We start from the raw sequence: 20,744 nt of genomic DNA on the forward strand, positions 1-20,744 counted from the left end.
CAAAACCCACAAAAAGTGCATTGTTGTCCTTTGGAGTTTTGTGTCTTCCTTGCTTATATTTTTGAGGTTTTCTCTGAAATTATCAGAGCCAGTGATTACTTCAGCTTTATTTTTACAAGCACAGCTCTGAGATTCTCATGTAACCCTTTAACCCCGTGGACTGGAGCGTAACAAAAACCAAAACAAAGCTGAATTTCTTCATGTTGTGATTACACTTTGTAGCACACAATCAGTCCTGAGCTCACTGAGGGTCTGGTTTTAGAACAGGCCATGCTGTAATGTGCTGAGTTCCGGATGAAAAATTTCTGGCAGTTATGCAAAGAAATAACAAATAGCACAAGACATCAAATAGAACTACAAAATTTGGATCTGCTAAAGAGTGGGAAAATTGGGGATTGGTTGGGATCATCTGCCCAGTTTTTGTTGGTGTCCTTCACTTTAAAAGATAAACTGATTTTGGTGTTTCAGTCTGGTGGTTGCACGCCACATTTTGAACACAAGTGGATTTAATGTCATTGTCGTGATGAAGACAAGACTCTTTCTTACTTGTCCTTGTCAAATCCATTGTCATGGAAGCCACTTGCTAAAAAATTTAGAGCTCACATAGAATTGAACTATTATGTCCCAAAACCAAGACACTTTGATTTTGACATGAATAAAATAAAAGAATTAACACTATTTTTACAACTGCTAAAATATTTGCTGTAATGAGCACAATACATTTATTTCATTAATATGAGCAGTGATTCCCCAGTTTATTCTGAGTTAATTATTCAGACTTCAATGGAGACTCTAAAAATGGCACTTAGATACGTCATCTTCAAGTCATTTATCTGCTCACAGATAGGAAATTATTTGAATTGTTAGTAAGGAATCAGTAGAATTATAACTTGCAGGAGGGGGTTTTGGCCACAAACACACACATCCAATTTATTTTCCAAATAGTTGGTATCAGTTTTCTATGATAACTTTCAAAAGATGTCTTACAAGAAAGGAAATCTTTTTAGTGCTCACAAATGAATCAGAAAACAGTAAATGTATTTATAATGAAGTGGTTCCTTCGGTTTGCTCCTGGTTACCTCCCTTGCAGCAGCTGAATGAAGTTCTGGTTAGAATAATTGTGATAAACACAATTTGTTCTTTGGAGAATCAATTTGGTGCCCACTGCCATTAATAGGAATTTTCTCATGGCTGGAGCATTCAAAAAGCTGTAAATGCTGAATTTCTCTATATCTTAGAACAAAACCATTATATTCTTACCATGGTACCTCAAGTGAAATAATTATGAAAGTTGTACTACAGCAAATGCTGCAATAAATGGAAGTTTGAGCTCAGCTAGGTGAGAAAAGACATTAGGCATCATTTGAAAAACCATTATTGTGACAAATACCTGCTTTTTTTTGCATCCAGGCACACCCCAAAGATTTCAGTATGATTTATTCTTTCCACGTACACATTTCACCAAGCAATCATTCTCTTATTTATTTCCCAGTTAAAGGTCAATCCATTACTCCAACTCATCATTTCCAGGGGAAAAAATATCTCATTTCTTTTTTTTCCAACAGCTTCCAGAAAGGTGGGTTTGACTTTTCCTCCACAAGCCCCACATTGGAGCTTCAAACAGCAACAGCATCCTTTCCAAACAAACCCATTATCCAAATTGCAGTCACTGCACAAATGGTGATCCACAATATGCTGACTGCATTCCCAGAAATCTAAACTGCTTCCCAAGGATTTATTGTACATTTTTCAAGTTTCTAAATAAGATTGTAAAAAGTACAGATAAAAAAATTAAATACAGGACAAACCGTAACACGCTTTCCCAATGCTACTTTTCTTGGGGAATAATTTCATAGGGTTTTTTTGGGATGACTAAATTAAAAGTATATTATTCCTTGAGTTTTGGGTGATAGAAGTGATTACTCACCCCAGCCTAGAGTGTCTGTCAGATCTGCTCTTACGAAGCCATATATCCACAAAAAAAGTAAATATAAACAGTTCCCATACAGAGAAGTTTAATATTATTTATTTGAAGGGTCAGAGTTGGAAGGGAATTCTACTGTTAATCTGCAAAGGAAAATGCTCACCTTGCCCAAATACACCTTTTTAGAGAAATAAGAGAAGTTTCAATGCATATTTTTGTACTTACATTGAAATACTTCATCCCTCTGGCTCAAGATGACTTTTTCTTACAGAACATCCAAGGGATTAAAAATAAAATCAACCCAATGACAATATTTTAGAAAAGAAACACATCCAGCCAGCCACCTACAGGATCAAACACACTGGAAAAGGCAGGGAAAAATGTTAACAGGTTACCTGCTGTCAATCAAACTGGCCTCGAAATGACTGACCACAGCTTGGAGGGTTAAGCAGGGCTGTGTTGCTAAGGATAGAAAGAAAAGCTACCTAAGCTTCTGGAGGAGGCTCTCAAATCCACTGGGGCTTTAGCCACAATTTGTCCAATCCCTCTCTTCCTTGTGGCCGTGTAACTCCGGTATAAATCTGACTCTGCTCTGAAAGCACACCAGAACAACTGGAAAAGCAATCCAGGGTATATTCCTCTCTTAAAAGCAGAGACCTGGAAAACTTTCCTGATCCAGCCCGCTCAATTAAAATGCTTTGGAATATTCTTATTTATCTGTTGGCAACTCCAGGGAAACCAATGGGACTGGAGCAAGAGTGATGGTGGCTCCGAAGGATTTGTGCAGATCTGTCACTTCTCACCTGGTCAATAGTCCCTTCCTCAGGACAGAGATGGGTGAGATCTGTAACAACTTTTCCAGGGAAATATTAACAGGAAAACCTGGAGAGCCCTAACCCCCAAATTTTCAAGTTCATGGCAGATGAACTTGTCCAAGCCACTGTGGCAGAATGGTGCTCAACAGCTGGACCATTAAGATTTAAGCATGAAATATGGACAGACAAGCACGTGAATGACAAAAATAGGAAATTGTTCTGTCATAATTCACCTGTGAGAGCCTTCCTGTTTCGTCTCTCAGTTCCTACTTGCAAAAGTAGGCACATACTAAAACAGCCATAAAAAAAATCAGTTGGATTTAGGTACAAAATCTGTGAGAAATCTCACTCCTGCATGGATTGGAGTTCTTGAAGATTGGACCTGATGATCTTAAAGGGCTTTTCCAACCTTAACAACTGTGATTCTGTGATTCCAATACTCACACAGCCTGTGCACCTTTCTCACTCCCAGCACTAAGCATATTCTTTTGTAGAAACAAAATACTTGCAGAAAGATCAAGGTCATAAAGGGATTCTTTTACAAGGGCAGGGATTTGGGGATCCTGCAAGAATAAATTCAGCAAGGTTTACATCTCAGCTCCTTACAGGAATCTTCTAAATGTAATGTGATTGTAGGAGTCGATGCAGTCCTCTTTGTACAGCAGTGCTTTTCCAGCTGTGGACACATCTTTGAGGGTCCAGAGGCTTTTCCTGTGGGATCCTTGACCCACAGGACCAAGGTCATCTCTTTGTAGGCTTGCATGGAGTATGAGAGGTTGCAGCTCTATAGGAAAATTTGTAGGAATTCATCCATGGGTGAGACTGAACCCCTCATGGAGGCCTTTCTACACTCTCAGGGCTGTGCCAGGGAGCTGGTCCTTGTTTCTCAATTTCACATCACAGTTTGAAATGAAATCCCAAAAAAACAAAAGTACAACAGGCAGGGAAGTCCTGGACTTCTCAACCCTATCAACCCTCTGTTGCTGGAATTCACACAGAGGAAGCTGCATGACCCCTTAGCCAAACCCCAATGGAATGGTTTGGGTTGGAAGGGACATTAAAGGTCCTCTCATTCCACCCCCTGCCATGGTCAGGGACACCTCCCACTATCCCAGGTTGCTCCAGCCTGGCCTTGGACACTTGCAGGGATCCAGAGGCAGCCACAGCTTCTCTGGGAAACCTGTGCCAGGGCCTCACCACCCTCACAGCCAGAAATTCCTTCCCAATATTCCATCTAACCCTGCCCTGTGGCAGTCTGAAACCATTCCCTGTGTCCTGTCCCTCCTGCTGCTTGCCCCCAGTCCCTCTCCAGCTCTCCTGGAGCCCCTTCCCTCGCAGCATTAACATCTGTTCACATCTGCCTTCGCCTTCTGTCCCTTGCACTGCTCTTATCTTGGAAAGGTTTTTTCCCTCCTTCTCTCTGTTGAGGGTGTAGAGGAAGCAGAGGAATCCAGGTGTCACCCAGGAGGTGCCTGAGCCAAGGCAGGAGAGCTGTCAGGGAATGTGACTCCATGAATCGAGCACCTGGTCTATAACCACTGCTCAAGGCCTTTATGAGGAGCTTCCAGAATTGAGTTAAAAACCTTAAATTATCAAGAATCCATCCCATCCAGCAGTGACAGCTCATTAATCCCACTTAATACTAAAATCTGTGTCTTTCCTCTCACCAGAACAGTCACAGCATCATTTTTTTTTTTTTAATGACTTCTGATTGATTAATCAGGGTTCAGAATTTTGCTGGACGTTTCTCTTCCATACAAGTAATTGCAGCTGGTACTTCTGTAAAGGGATTTCTTTCAAACAAAAGAAAAAGTTACAGACTGTCACTAGCATTTGGAATGCAGCTGGTTGAAAACCCCAGGTTTGTCTTTCAGGGAAATCATAAACAAAATGATTTCATGAGGAATTTTTCCCAGAGTAGGTGAGAGTTTCTAGGTAGGAAGATGAATCAGTTTGAAGACTTAACCATGTTTTTTCTAAAAAAAGCTCATTTCAGTTTGCCCCGTGCTCTTTTTGATGAAGAAAAATGGTTTTTATATATCAAAGAGATCTTAATTAACATGGAGTATTTGTGGTCTGGTCAAGACAAAGTAATGTACAGAAAATTACAAACTTGAAGAAATTTGATTCATAAAAAGATAAAAGCATTGAATTGGAAAGCAGATTATCCATTTCCCTATGAATATATAATAATTTTCTGAAAAAAAAGGAGACCAAAATGTATATTTTCTCCTGAATTAATTTGTTACTTAAATTACTTGGAAAGGGTTATCAAAAGGACTTTAAGTTTTTCGTTCTTTGGGAAGGAGATTTCTGATAGCAAACATGTCATTCAATTCTAAGGATGAATTAGCCTAAACCACTCCTCACTTTTCCTCACTTTTACTCACCCTGGTCTTTGTCAGAGCTGGTCTTAAACCCATGGAAAATCACCTCCATGTAGGAATAGTGCTGGAGATTTCAGGGATTGACTCCATTCCTTGAACCTCAGTGTTGGATCAGACAGGAAGCTGGAGATGCAAACTCTGTGCCAAAAAATCTTCTCAATTTGACAGCACCTACAGCTTAGAACATTTTCATCAGCTATTGTCCAGGAGGCTTTGGATTCACAGCATCTAAAATAATTCATTTATTGTCCTTCTTGTCTGGGATACTGTTAGGAATTTGGAGGGTGGATGGATAGGTAAAGGCTCCATCTCTGGAAACATTCATGGACAGGTTGGGTGGAGCTCTGAGCAACCTGGTCTCGTGGAAGGTGCCCTGCCCATGGCAGAGGGGTGGAATTATGTGGTCCTTAAAATCCCTTCTATGATTCTAGGAGTGAGTGATGGGGACAGAGATGATAAGAGCACTGGAATTGTCGAACCTGGGGGAGGACTTGGAAACATCCACATCCTTGTCTATAACTGCCTAGGGCATGGTGTAGGCATGGCATAGAGACTCTTCCCAGAAGAGCAAAACATTGAGACATGGCAGACACAAGTGGCAGCAGGAAAAAGGTTATTTTGGTATGAGGAAAAAAACCCAAACTTGATTATGATCAGAGGCTGGGGCCTCAGAGGTGGAGGAATAGCTGAGTCTCAGAACTCATCTGATCTACTGAGACTGTGAGTCCAAAATCTCTTCCAGCCTAATTTATTCTGTGATTTAGCAAAGGCAAGGCAGCTTCTACAAAGGTTGCCTGCACTGGGTCAGGCTCCTGTGGCAACTGGGATCGATCTAAAAGCCAGTTTGGTGTGATCCATCCTTTGCAGCCACCTGAACTGTTCTGTCATCAGAGACGTTTTCTGGGAGCTGATGGAATATTCAGCCTCAAATTTCTTGAACAATATTTGCTCTTCCCTTTTGTGATCACTAGATTTCCTTCTAAAAAATTAAATATTCATTTATACATATGACCTTTTTGTTGTTCTGGGTTTTGGTGGGATTTTTTTTAAAGAGTAGGTAGGGTTTTTTATTAGTTTGGGTCTTTTTTAAAAAAGAATGCACTTTTTTTTCTTTACTTGGGTCCATATAATTTTGAAACAAGTCAAACCTCAAAACACAGCAATCCAAGTTGCATTTCCAAGTACAACCTCCAATGCAGAGGATTACAGTGCACTTAACCTAGGTAATAAAAAGCCCAGCCTCCTGGAGGATAAGAATTAGTCTCAGGGATCAGATTCATCTACAGAAAATCTCCCTGCTATTCTAGATGTATTATCTAATTAGTTTTCCAGCCATCAGCCACAGGTGCAAAGAAAGAAAATCTAACAAAATTGCTGAAAAATCAGGGTGTTTTCCCCCAATGTTCCTCATTTTTAAATCATTTATTCAGTTACAAGGTCTCTACAGTTGATACATCATTTTCCATGGGTTTAAATCATGAAACTGAGTGCCTTCATGCAATTAAATATTGGAGTGGAGAAACTTTGGAGGCTGGGTTTTGGAACTAGCTGGTGTTTCAGGGCCCTTCCAACCCAAACCATTCTCTTTGGCAAGAGGTGCCTTCACTATGTAAATAAAATAAAATAATTCATGAAGCTGAAGACCAAACTCCTGGTATCAGTTCAGAGAGTAGGGGCTGAGCCCTAAAGGTCTGGTTCCAGGATCAGGACCTCAGACAGGACAGACCTTACCAAGACTGGCTCTAAACTAAGACTTGGTCCAAGCTCCTCTGTGTGAGTTTGGCTTTCTGCTTAGGCTGCCTATGGAAATTGATGCCTTGGGTTTTAGCTTCCATATTTTCAGATTCTGTGCTACCTAGGGATGTAGTCCTGAGCATCGTATTAAGTGCCAGCAAGCTCTTTTCACAGAGTAGACAGACAAAATAAATCCTTCTCCTGCTGGGGACCAAGGATGACTTTTGGCCCAACAACATAAGCAACGGTGGACTGAGAGGAGGAATAAGAAGGATGGAACCTCACAACCTGAAACTGTAATTGGACAATTAAACTCCAATATGCAAATGGACCAAAACTTATAAAAATGTAATATCTCGTGACCAGGGGGCCATTTGTGGCCATTCTTAGTCCACCCAGGGTGCAGCCTTGGCCAGGTTCCTGTTCTGCCCAAGGTGGATCCTGGAGGCCTTTCAATAAATACCTACTTTATTTTCTAGCTCTGTCCAGTCTCTGTTTCAGGTCAGCCGTCAAAAGCATCAAAATAATGGAGTAACCATCCCTCAGAATGCTCAGGAGACACGCAGGTGAGTGGGGCCATGGGTTAGTGGCAGTGGTGGGTTAAGGGTTGGACTAGATGATCTTAGAGGGCTTTTCCAAGCTCAGTGACTCTGTGATTTTTGGTGGGCAGGAACAGGGACACCGTGATTCCTGTTGTTACCCTTTCCCTACACAGTTGTCCCCATCTCAGAGTCCCTCAATCAGGCTGTGACATCTCCCCCAGGATGCTGATAAGCACAGCCCACTGTGAGATTAAAACACTCTCCCGCCAGGGAGAGGATTTAAGGGAGAGAACTGTTTTCTTTTCCTAAAGAAATGCAGGATTTATCTTTCCTAAAATGAAAATAAGGGTTTAATAAACTATAGGCAGAGAGGCCAGCTCTGCCACTTGCTGTCCAACACCCAGCTGTGGTCTACTGAAACAACAACCCTCAATCATAAAATGGTTGAATTGGAAAAGATCTCCAAGACCCTCAAGTCCAACCTGTGACCAATCCCCACCTTGTCACCCAGCCCAGGGCACTGAGGGCCACGTCCAGACATTCCTTGGATACCTCCAGGGGTGGGGACTCCAACACCTCCCTGGGCAGCCCATTTGGCTGGGACCCAGCCCCAGTGACCCTGAGACAGGATCCAACAGCAACAGCCACATCTGGGTGTTCCAGAGTCTGCGTTATTTAGCTCCAGCAACAGGGCAGAAATGCCTCTAGGATCAGGGACAAGGCTTTTGTTTCAGAGGGTGTTTCTAGTGCTGAAGCCAGGCATTTCCCAGTAATATTGTTATAGGTAATCAGCACTGCCTTTACTCACTTTTCTGGCAACACTGGGGAAAATAACTTTGTGTTTCCTTCTGAGGTGAAGTTTGATGTCCAACTTGTTCTGCCTGTTTGTGCCAGGATATTGATAAACAGAGGTGCTGTTTCTCTTTTCTCTAATGACAAGGGGTAGGACCTGAGGGAAGGGTTGGAACTGTGTCAGGGGGAGGTTTAGGTTGGATATCAGGAAAAGGTTCTTCCCCAAGAGAGTGGTTGGGCACTGGAATGGCCCCAAGGCTGCCAGAGCTCCAGGAGCATTTGGACAACGCTCTCAGGCACAGGATGGCATTGCTGAGGTGTCCTGGGCAGGGCCAGGAGGGGGATCAGTGATCTTTGTGGGCCTCTTCCATCTCAGGAGATCCTGTGATTCCATGATTCTATTCATCACATCAGACAGAGGAGAGACCACGGCAAAACTGGAGTGGCTTGCCCAACTCAAACCTAAAATTGTACAATTAATTACAAGAGAGGAACGTGATCCCAAAACCACACATGGATCACAAGGATCAGGAGTGGGCTGGGCAGATGTTGGAAGTTCTTTTGCCTCTCCATGGAGACTGTCTGGTAGGGACGTCCCTTGATTACATGAACACAGCCACACAAGGTGGCTCCTGTACCTCCCACCTCTCATCCCAGGGCTGTTTCAGGCACACAAGGAGTTTATTGAGAAGCAGTGAGATTTCCTGAGATGGTGAGCTCATCTGGAATAAGGAATTCCTCTCTGTAACAGGGAGTGATGGAAGAGGCTGAGGAAGTTCAGCATCCAGGGAAGCAAACCGGGTGACTGGAGTGAGAAGCTGAAGAGCCAGGAATATGCACAAAACCCAGGACCTGAGGCAAGCTGTGCCTAAAAATTGCCCCCCAGAAGCTGATTGCTGAGAGATGAACGAGGAGGGTCCCCATGAGCTTTGGGGAGGTTTCAATCTGCAGCTGGATCTGGCCTGGCAGCTCAGGGCTGTACGTCAGGAGAAGGAACTCACCACAGGCTCCAGAAACTGCAGGGGTGGGAAGGATTCTCTTCCCAGTTTCCACAAAAAAACCCACTCCAGTCCTTCCTCAGGACAACAGGCAGCCTTTGAAATGCACAGACACTTTATTCCCCAGACCTCTGGAGTTCAGCCTGTGGTTCACCAGATGTCCAACAACCATTTGCATCCCAGTGCTTCCATCTCCATAAGGCACAACTCAATTTCCTCCACACCACCACCATTTCCCTATTTTCCATTTCCAATAAGACATTTACTTGAGATTATTAAACCTTTGAATGAAACATTGGCTTTTTTTTTTCCTCAATACAGATCTCATTTTTCTGACCATTGTTAACATTTCCATGCCCCTTTATATGATTTCTCTTTCCTTTCTTATACCCTCAGCTCCTTCCAAATGATTATCAGTTCTGATTTTCATTAATGTGTTTTTTACACTCTTAAAAAAGTAATTTAAAAATATATTAAATCAAATCAGCTCCCACCACATTCTAACATGCATATCCTTTCTCTCTGTTTTTCAATGTGTATTATTGAATCCATGGGCAGCATTTATTCATCCAACAATGTCTCTTTCTAAAATGTTTTAAATAATTTTCCAAGCCAAATCCAGCACTGTGTAAAATCTGATAAACAGTAGAAACAGTCAAATTTCTCTGGAATCGTGTTTATCTGGCCTTTTGTCTGGAATTCTTTTGCCATACAGCTGCACTCTTATTTGGGCCTCAACATTTGCTCCATTGTATTAGAAGACACAATGTCTCACCTGGAGTGACTCCTTTTGGCTTTGAGTAATAGGAGGAAAAATAATTATGAGGATATTATCCCAGTTTTTTCTCCTTTATTCATCCCAGTTCACGTCAGCTGCCTTTGGGAAGTGACAGACTTGGTTTTCTCAGCTCATTCTCTAACATCCAACTTGTCGAGATCAGCAAAGCTGATCTGTGTTCTTTCCATTTTTTCTTTTTTCAAGGATTCCTCCATTTGTTCTTTACCAAATGCATTTTTTTTTAACAGTGACTTCCTTCCTCACTTCAAATCCTGTCCAAATCACTCTCTTGTAGTTTTCTTCTTCAGGAGATTTTTTTTAGGTGTTCAATATCTCCGCCAGTTTTGAAGTTTTGTCCTCCTTATTAATTTATTATTAGTCCCAATAACTCAGCCAGATTTGAATGTTTGTCCTCCTTATTAATTTATTATTAGTCCTGCTTTTTCTGCTACTTTTTCTCTGCCCCCAAGATTTATATCCTTCCAGTTCTTTTCCCTATTTTAGCTCATATCAGCAAAACTCCGACCTCCCATGCAGAGCAGCATTACCAATGCTGGCGCCCTGACCAAAATCTAAATTTGGTGTTTTCTGTGACTTTTGCTTGCCTACACTTTTAGCACAGTTGAGCTGCTCTTCATTTCCCAAAACTATTGAATCCCAGTGCCAGACTCTGAGATGGGATGAGCCAGGAAGAGCTCACAAGATCTCCTGGGATTGAACACCTGCTCTGTTTGGGCACCGTGCAGCAGCAGAAGGGACAATGCTCCCCCTGCACTGCCAGCTGTGGGACAATGTATTTTTGTTATAGACTCAGGCAGCTCATTAGTCTGCACGAAATAAATGATTTTTTCAATTTATCCAATACCCATCGTATCAAATAAGACCTCAGTTCCCAAATACAAGTAGATTGTTACCATGAACAAATGTTCTTTCTCTTTATTCAACAGGAAAGTCTGAATTCCACTCTTTATTTACTATAATGATAAGCATAATTAAGATGTAGAACAGATTATTGAGTCAGGTTATAGAATATTGTCATGGGTAATTTTTAAGTAGAGTTTTGATAAATATTCAGTGAAAATATCCTCAATATTTCTCCACCATGGAGGTTGGACTGAAGATCTCTTGAGGACCATGATAGACCCTAAAGTGTTGAGCACCCTTTTAAGTTTTTACTTTAAAAAACCCCAAACCAACAAAAACAAACAAAGAAAAAACCCTTACAGTAATTGTTCTCTGTTTTCATATTTTCTAATATGAAACAAACATACATGTATTGCTGTTTTTGTATTTTCTAATACTCCATTCATAGACCATCCTATATTCTCAAGGTAATTTATAACACTAAAACAAACCTGCCTTGATGTGTGAAGCCTTTTGACCAAGAAAAAAGGAAAAATAGAGAGGGAAAATTCTAAAATAAGAAAATAGTTTTAAAATTAATAAAACGCCTGCAAGTTATTTTCAGGGACTATAATTGTGCTTACTTGGTTTCACTGTTGGCAAATTATTAGACTTCACTTTGAATTTACCTATCACAATGTTTCAGAATGAAAGGCAAAATTTTCTAAGTTCAATATTGATCAAGGCTTCATTCTTAAATGAATGGCTGGAGAGAAATTTCCTTAAATATCTAATTGCATAGTCGAAACATAAGAAGAAAATAATACAAAAATACATTTCTGACACAAACGCTCCTCCCCAGAGGTTTTGGGGCCCTTCTGGGAGAGCGCAGTGTTCTGGTGGGGCCGTGCCCTCAGGTGGCCCCACAGCTGCTCAACCCTAAGCAGGGTCAGGGAGATGTTGTGCAGCCAGGGGCAGGGATCAGCCAGGGCCTGGAGAATGTGAGACACATAAATCCTGCTGGGTGGGATATTTGGGGCTGGATGTGGATGTCTGTAATGACTCCAGCTGAGAATGTCACTCCAGCTCTCCTTCAGAGCCACCAGACAGACACGGTGTCCTTCAGGCTGTGTTCGACTCATGGAATGGTTTGGGTTGGAACCTTAAAGCTCATCCAGTCCCACCCCCTGCCATGGCAGGGACACCTTCCATTGTCCCAGGCTGATCCAAGCCCTGTCCAGCCTGGTCTTGGACACTGCCAGGGATCCAGGGGCAGCCACAGCATCTCTGGGCACCCTGTGCCAGGGCCTCACCACCCTCACAGACAGGAATCCCTTCCCAATATCCCATCTATCCCTGCCCTGTGGCAGTGGGAAGCCATTCCCTGTGTCCTATCCCTCCTGCTCCTTGCCCCCAGTCCCTCTCCAGCTCTCCTGGAGCCCCTTCCCTTGCAGCATTAACATCTGTTCACATCTGCCTTCGCCTTCTGTCCCTTGCACCGCTCTTCTCTTGGAAAGTTTTTCTTCCTCCTTCTCTCTGTTGAGGGTGTAGAAGAAGCAGAGGAATCCAGGACACCCAGGAATTCCTTCCCAATATCCCATCTATCCCTGCCCTCTGGCAGTGGGAAGCCATTCCCTGTGTCCTGTCCCTCCATCCCTTGTCCCCAGTCCCTCTCCAGCTCTCCTGGAGCCCCTTTAGGCTCTGGAACGGGCTCTGAGCTCTTCCTGGATCCTTCTCTTCTCCAGGTGAACACCCCCAGCTCTCCCAGCCGGGCTCCAGAGCAGAGGAGCTCCAGCTCTTGGAACACCTCCATGGTCTCCTCTGAACTTTCTCCAGCAGCTCCACATCTTTCATCCTTAACTCTATCTTAGAACTTTTGTTTCTCTCCAGTGTCTGGAAAAGAAGCTCAAGGTGATGAACACAGAAAGTTACAATAAAGTTGTTTCATCCGTTGTGTCTCATTCCCTGTGTCCTGGCTCTAAATTATGAGAAATGGGCACTTGAATGGTTTCTTGCTGGCCCTTCAAAGAGCATATTTAAAATAGTTTTTAAAAAATATTGACTTGAAAAGAATTACTGAGAATGAACACCTGAAGTACTGAAAATGAAGGGGAAAAAAGCCCCCCACAAGAACTGCATTTCCTCCTGAGCTGACCCTCCAAATAGCATTCCTTTGCAATTCTTGAGAGATGAGAAAGTAAAAAAAAAAAATTAAATTAAATCACATTATAAGTTTTGCTTCACCTTAATTAGACTTTCAGCATTTGAAAGAATGCTTGAAAAAAAAAATAGAAGTGTCATATTGATACATAGTTTGGGGTCTTTAAAAAATTCCACATTTGAACTTGTGATTTAAAACCAAAACAGCTAAAAAAATCACCTCCTGCTCCTCCTTGAGATTCAGTTCTCCTCCATAGCAATGGACACCAAGATTTTGAGGCTTGGTCTGCTCTCCTGCCTTCACCCAGGGTAGGATCTGACTGTCCTGGTGCTGCTTGCTCGTCCTCATTCCCTCTCTGCTGACACCGTGATCCCTGTGGTGTCAGCTGGTGGCATCAGCCTCGATATTCAGGGTGTCAGTGCAACCCTCCACTGCTGTAACCCTGCTCTCCTTCCCTTCCTGAGCTTTCCCAGAGGTGGTTCTGTCAACACCTCTCACAGAATCACGGAATAATCTGGGTTGGACGGGACCTCCGGGGATGCTCCAGTCCAACCACAGCACCAGGGCAGGGTCACCTGGAGCAGGTGACACAGGAACGCATCCAGGTGGGTTTGGAATGCCTCCAGAGAGGGAGACTCCATGGAATCCCTTTATCACAGTTAAAGGAACAGCTCCTTATCTCCCTGCTGGAATAGCCCTCACTCACGCAACACCCGAGCTCACGACCTCGGTGTCATCTTCAACACCTTCCTCTCCTTCACACCAAGCACTCCCATCTGGTCTGCTGCCAAATCTCACAGATTCCTGGCTGAAACTGCTCCCAAACCTCCTCCATCCCTTCCTGTAAAACACCTCTTTCTGAGTGACCTTATCTCAGCCTACATCAACTTCTATCCCTTCTCACGATATTATATCAGACCCACTCAAAATCCTGCCTATAAAATTCTTCACTTCTGCAGTCACAGAATCCCAGGATCATTTAGGCTGGAAAAGACCTCTCCAAGATCATCGAGTCCAACCTGTCACCAAACACCATCTCATCAAGGAGACCACAGCACTGAGTGCCACATCCAGTTGTTTATTGAATATTTCCAGGGTTGGGGACTCCACCACTTCCCTGGGCAGTTCCCTCCAGTGCTTAACCTCCTTTTTTTCCATGTTTTCACCTTTGCCCTTATCATACTCATCTGGTCTGAAGATCTTTCTTGCTCCTGCATGTCCTGAAGACTGCAAGGGGTGGCCAATCCAGCTCACACCTGAATCCATGGAGCAGGATTATGGGAATGGGCAGCAAGTGAAGGTTTAGGGGGAGATAGAGTCACCTCCTTTCCCTGGCCTCATCTCAAAACCACAGATCTTCTAAAACATGTCAGAGTTAAAGCAAAGCTTATATAACACTGCAGTGATCACTCAGCTCCTCAACTCCACCATTTCCCAGCTCATATCTGATCCTGACCTGGATTCAGATGGGAACGCTGTTCCATTTGTCCTATCTCTCCCTCAAAGGCAGATGTGATAAGGAATAGCAAGATTATTGACTAAGAGGCTTTGCATGCCTTTGAGGAAGCTTGAAGTGATAGTGTGTTGAAATGGGTGAGTGAATTGCCAGCAGTATGGGAATAGGTCTGGAAAAGTACTGCAGAAAATACCTGGGATTATCTGTGCCGATTTTTTTTCCCCATGGGTTGGCCAAGAGCCAGGTTTTTCTGACTTCAGTGTTCACTTTGCCTGAACTTTAATGGCAAGGGCACCTGCCAAATGTGCTTGTGGGCTCGCTGAGGTGTTCGTGGAGGGCAAGTCAGAACTCCCTCCCTGCCAGGCCTCGTGGCCACATCTCAGTGACACGAGATTGGCTTGTGCAGTCAAGAATCGGGGATGGCACCTGGTGAATAAGTCTGGTCAGCTAATGCAGAAAGAATGCGAAGTGCAAGAGAAACCTGGGAGCAGTTGATATGGGATAACTTCAAACAAACTTTGATGCACCTGGGAATGTTCCCAAAAGTAGGACAGAAAGTTCCACCAGACTGTTGTAACTTATTGAAGCAGCTGTAGTGGCCTCATTACTCTTAGGTGCAGTTTTAGTACCAAAAGTTGCTGCAAATGTGTTTCTTCCTATTAACTCTATCAAATATTCCACATTTAGGTCACAGAATCGTTCAGGTTGGAAAAGCCCTCAAATATCGAGTCCAAGCACAGCCAAGGCCACCACTGGGCACCCGTGTCCCCAAGTGCCACAACCACAAGTCCCTGCAGGGATGGGGACTCCAGCACTGCCCTGGGCAGCTGTGCCAGGGATGAACAACCCTGTCGGGGGAAGAACTTTTTCCTATTCTTCGATATAAACCTCTCCTGGCACAGCTTGAGGCCATTCCCTCTCATCCTGTTTCTCTTCCCTGGGAGCAGAGCCTGACCCTCCTGGCTGTCCCCTCCTGTCAGGAGTTGTGCAGAGGCAGAAGGTTCCCCCTGAGCCTCCTTTTCTCCAGGCTGAGCCCCTTTCCAGCTCCCTCAGGTGCTCCTGGTGCTCCAGCCCCTTCCCCAGTTCACAACTTTGCAGGTTATTTTTTATTACCTGCCAGAGCCCCACTGCTCTGTGGGCTCTGAGGCAGGGTCTCCTCTGCTGTCACTCCCAGAACTACCCAGTTCAACCCGGCACAGAAACTGGAGGTTAACTGGCACCTGCACACATGACTCCATCAGGCAGCAAAGAGTCCTTTTCTAATTCTGACAGCTTTACTGGCTGCACCTGGGTGAAAAAAATCCAAAAACCCATGTTTGTTTAATGAGTAGAACTGGCACAACGTGGCTCTGGGGTGAGCATCATGTCTGTTGAGCAAGCAGGTATAATTTCTACAGATTTATTGGTCTGTTGGATTCCAGCAGTGCTCCAAGGCTGGATGGGGAATGCACACGTTGGGACACGGACACAGCCAGGCAGCACAGGCCTGGGCCTGCTGGCAGGAACAGATTTGCTGTGATCAGGCGTGAGCACACAGAGAGTCACCTCTGCTCTCTGGGTGCCACAACGTGAGCCAGCCTCCCTTTGCTGGCCAACATCCAGGCCATGCTGCTCTGCCGTCACTGGATCATGGAATCATGGAATCATCAGGGCTGGAAGGCCTTCAAGATCACCCAGCCCAACCATCAGCCCAGAACTGCTGCTGTAACCCCTAAACCACTGAACCACATCAGCCAGTGACAGATTCAGATGCCTCTTAAACACCTCCAGTGGTGGTGGCTCCTTAAACACCTCCCTGGAGAGCCCCTTTCAATGCCTGACCACCCAAACAGTGAAAACATTTTTTCTGAGAGCTAATCTGGATCTCCTCTCTCTCAGCTTAAGGGCATTTCCTCAGGTCCTCTCAGTGCAGTCCTGGTAGGAGAGACTGACCCCACCTCACTGTAACCTCCTCTTCAGATCGTAGAATCAGAATGGTTTGAGACATTAAAGGGGAAGGGACATTAAAGCTCATCTTGTTCCACCCCCTGCCATGGGCAGGGACACCTCCCACTACCCCAGGTTGCTCCAAGCCCTGTCCAACCTGGCCTTGGACACTTCCAGGGATGCAGGCGCAGCCACAGCTGCTCTGAGAAACCTGCTCCAGTTCTTGATCATCACAGCCAAGAGTTTCTTCCTAGCACCTTGTCCAAATCTATCTTCCTTCAGCTGTCGCTCCAGGCCCTCATCCCAAGTCCCTCTCAGCTCTGCTGGAGCCCCTTTAGGTACTGGAAGGGGCTCTAAGATCTCTCTTCTCCAAGTTCCCCCTCTATCCATGCATCCTTCCAAGCACCTGGTGGATGCTGAGACCCAGCTGAAATCCAGCACACACCACAGAAAGCCTGGGAAGCCTGAAGGGCTTGGGGGTCTCCCCATCTCAGAGGTGTGGAGACAGAAACCTGAGTGATAGTCATAAAATCCTGGGATGGTTTGGGTTGGAAGGGAGAAGGAACCTTAAAACTCATTCCATTCCACCCCCTGCCGTGGGCAGAGACCCCTTTCACTATCCCATGTTGATCCAAGCTCTGTTAAACCAGGCCTTGGGCACTTCAAGGATTGGGTATCCACAATTTCTCAGAGCATGAGACAGAAGACACAGACAAAGTCTGAAGGGAAAACTGAGGTTCTGGTGGATCAAGTAACCTGCCCAGTACCACTTGCTTGGCCATTGGGACAGCAACAGGAGCACGGCCTCTGTCCCCTTGGCCCTGATATTTTGATTTACATTTCTGCATTAAAGCAAAGAGAGACACACAAACCCAATATCTGACACATTTCCACTGTTTCCACATCAGCTGCTGGGAAACAGCCGTGGGAGGATTTGCTCTCCCTTCTCCACAGCCCACCTCTCCCTCCAAGCCTTTGAGCACACACAGGACCCTTCTCACTCCATCCAGGGCACAAACATCAGCAGAAACACCGAAAAAAAACAGGCAACAAACTCGACTTCCATGCCCTGCAGGAGGAGGAAGACTGAGGGTAGCTCTGGACAACCACAAGCCTGCAGGATGCCGCCAGTTTGGGGAGGTTTTGGAGAAAAGCAGCGGAGTGATTGAGGGGTTGGTGAGACGAAGGAGGGAGAAAACAAAATGTTGAAAGAACTAAACACACACTGCTTGGCCAACTAATGCCCAAGGGAAAATTCAAGAGCTGGCAGGCAGGAGGGAGCCAAGAGCCAAGGAAGAAGTAGGATCTCCATTGTTGAGAGCTCACAGCCCTCGGAAGTGAACCATGAGGAATGACTGGGAGCCAGGAGATAAGTTAGGCTGAGGGGAGGCACTGCACAGGGAAATAAAATCAAATCCTTTCTGGAATAACATTTCTGGCAGCAGCCAGGCACCTGGGTCTTGATTTTCTCCTGTATTTTTCATTCTCTAAGTGGTCAAAATGTTAAGGCTCTAATTCTTCCTCTTCCCAGGCGTGCAGAGGAACAGCTTAATGTAGAGCAAGAGGGTAAAAATAGATGTGATGGGATAAAACTGAGAAAAGGGCAAGGGAGGTCATTTAGATTGGAATAATCTTCAAATGAAGGAGCGGAAGCCCCTTCCCACAGGTTATTTTAAACTAGACTGAGTGGGGAAAAAGAGATTGTTTTGGTTTTTTGGCAGGGGGAAAGAACCACACTATGAAGGAAGAGATTAAAAGATGCATTGTTTATCTCTCAAAAATTATTTAAAACATATTTAAACCACCTAAGCCTTATAAATGTCATTTTATAATTAAACGTGCAGTTTGCCCCTGTTCTATGTTAATGGGCACAAATTACTTGTAACAATTGATAGCAATAAAAGTCACCTCTTGGCCAATGGTTTGTGTGTCTTCAAAGCAAAATAAGAAGACAGCCATAATTACAGGGAAATAAATCAAAAGAGAGGAGAAAAAAGACTTATTGAAGTTCCAAAGGAGAGCCAAGGGAGATCCAGTGAAGCAGAGGGGGGGAAAAAACCCAAAATCATAAAAGCAGCAAGAGATGGAAACATTATCTTGTGCCCTCAGTTGCTGTAAGGAGCAATTTGGGGGAGCAGAAGATGTGGAAGATAAAGAAAAATCAATCACCAGCCCAACCAATAGTTCATAGTGATGGCAGCCAGGCCAAGAACGTACTGGAGTTTCAGAGGTTCAAAAGCAAATACAACTCTTGATCCAAACCCCAGAAGAGTCCCAGAGGTGCAGAAATTCCCAGGTGAGGGGTATGGCCACCAGAAAACATCCTTCCATGACAGGCAGGTGGAACCAGCTGGGTTTTCCCGTGGATTGCCAGGTTCTGCTCTTCAAAGGCTCAGTGGGATGCTGACCTGTGCCCTCCTGGTGGATTTATACCAGTTCTCACCTTCCTTCCTGTATTAATTCAGTTTATGTGGTCCTGCCATGGGTTTCTCAACACAATGTGAAAAGATGAGAAAGCAAAGGCACTACAGGATGAAATTCAATGCCATTTTCTATTCAAATGGTCACATTTGATGATCTAAATGACCCTTATGTCACCAACAGTATGAATCTCTCTTCAGCCCAAGAAATCAATTTGTTTTTTAATAGTAATTCATTAAAGAACTGTCAAGGGTTAATGACCTGAGACTCATGTTAGCCAAAAAACATAAGGCCCCCCTTTTAGCTTGTGCTTAGAGAGACTGAGGTGCTGCCAAGAAAAGAAAAAGGGAAAAAACCCCAACAAAACCTTGTGGTTATTCAGTTCTTACAGAGAAAATCAGAGCAAAAATTCCAGTTTAGACTCCAGCTGGGATTGTGGTGACAGTGGCATCTCTCCCATTAGGGCCTGGAGCAAACCTGGCTCCCTGCCTGGGCAGCTCTGCTCAAAATGGACAGGAGTCTCCTCTTCGTGCACAGGAACGTGGATCTTCTTATGGGATTGATCCACTCAATCTCCTGCTGTCCCTAAATAGCAGCAGAAGCTCTAAGTGGCTGCAGCTAGTTACATCAGGAAAAGCAGAATCCAGCTCTGGTCAGCAAGGAGACCTGTTTGCCTGGGAAATGCCTCGGAAAGGATGGACCCAGAGCCCAAAGCCTCCCAGGAAAACACAAACACAGCCCTTGGAGGCCTTCCAGGGATAACATCTGCATTGCTCAACAGAGCAAAGAACAGCCACCAGCTATGGCTTGTTCCCATCAGAACCTTTCCCTGCAAGCAGAATTCCTGTTTGTCACAGGCACCTATTTCTCCCACGTAACCAACCACATCTCAATTTCCTAGTAAGAAACAAATCAAAAAGGATGCCACAGTTGCTGAAAAAAGACAGTCAGTACCAACATCAGCCCTCCAGTACCTCCCCCTGCCACTCCTTCTCCCAGTGTTGGTTTAAAAGCTGGGACAGCGGGAAAAGAGGGACAGAGAGAGGCAGGTTCCACTCACCACAGCCAAGGTAATCCAGGTACATCGCTTTGCTCAGTAATCCATCCCGGGCCAGGCCTTCCTGGAGCACTGGCAGAGGGGATCAAAAGCCAAGCAGAGAATTCCTCTGGCCCCTGCTCCTGAGCCCTGCCAGCCCAGGGTGGGACGCTGCTGCTCAGTCCCTGCCTGCACGGGGAGAGGGCCCCCACCTCCCTCTTAAAGCTTTACATCTCTCCCCTCTGCCCGGTGCTCCTGTGCTCCTCCACTTCTCCAGAGAACAAAGCCAGCGGGCTCCTCTGCCCAGGGGAGCTGCCTGGGATGGGATTAGGATGAGCAGAAAGGAGCTTACAGCCGGGCTCCATCTGCAGTGACGACGATTAACTAATGAGGTTTTAAAGTTGTTTTTTTCTCTTGGGTTTGGTGACGGGGAGTTCTGCATCACTGTGAGCAGCGTGGTCTCTGCTGCTCGCCCAGCCTGACCCAGTGCCCCTCTCCTCCTCCTCTGTCCACAGGCATTCCAGCCAGGAGCTGGAGCACAGGGAAGGGCTGGCTCCTGGTAGGCAAAGGCTTTCTTGCCTTCCCCGATCACCAAGCCCACGTTTTAAGTCTCCAGCCTCTGATATGCAATAATTAAATCAGATTAATTTAATCTCCCAACCTGAAAAACTTTCATGGATGGCAAAAAGAAAAATTCAGTATCCAGGACAAAGTTTCCAGGAACTCCTAAATTGTGTTATAAGTTGTAAGAAACGACAAAAATCACAACTCCAGAGAGATGAGTTTTTTCTTCCTTCATTGTTTCATCTTTTCAGTGGAGAAGAGGCATCTTCAGATTCTGGTATTTTTCCCCACAGTAAGGCCAAATGCAGACCTAATGTCCTAATTCCAAACTCAACACCTTGACCCTGTGGATGGCGCCTCCATGCCA

Source organism: Prinia subflava, chromosome 2, assembly GCF_021018805.1.
Source record: "Prinia subflava isolate CZ2003 ecotype Zambia chromosome 2, Cam_Psub_1.2, whole genome shotgun sequence".
In the NCBI taxonomy this organism is placed as follows: Eukaryota; Metazoa; Chordata; class Aves; order Passeriformes; family Cisticolidae; genus Prinia; species Prinia subflava.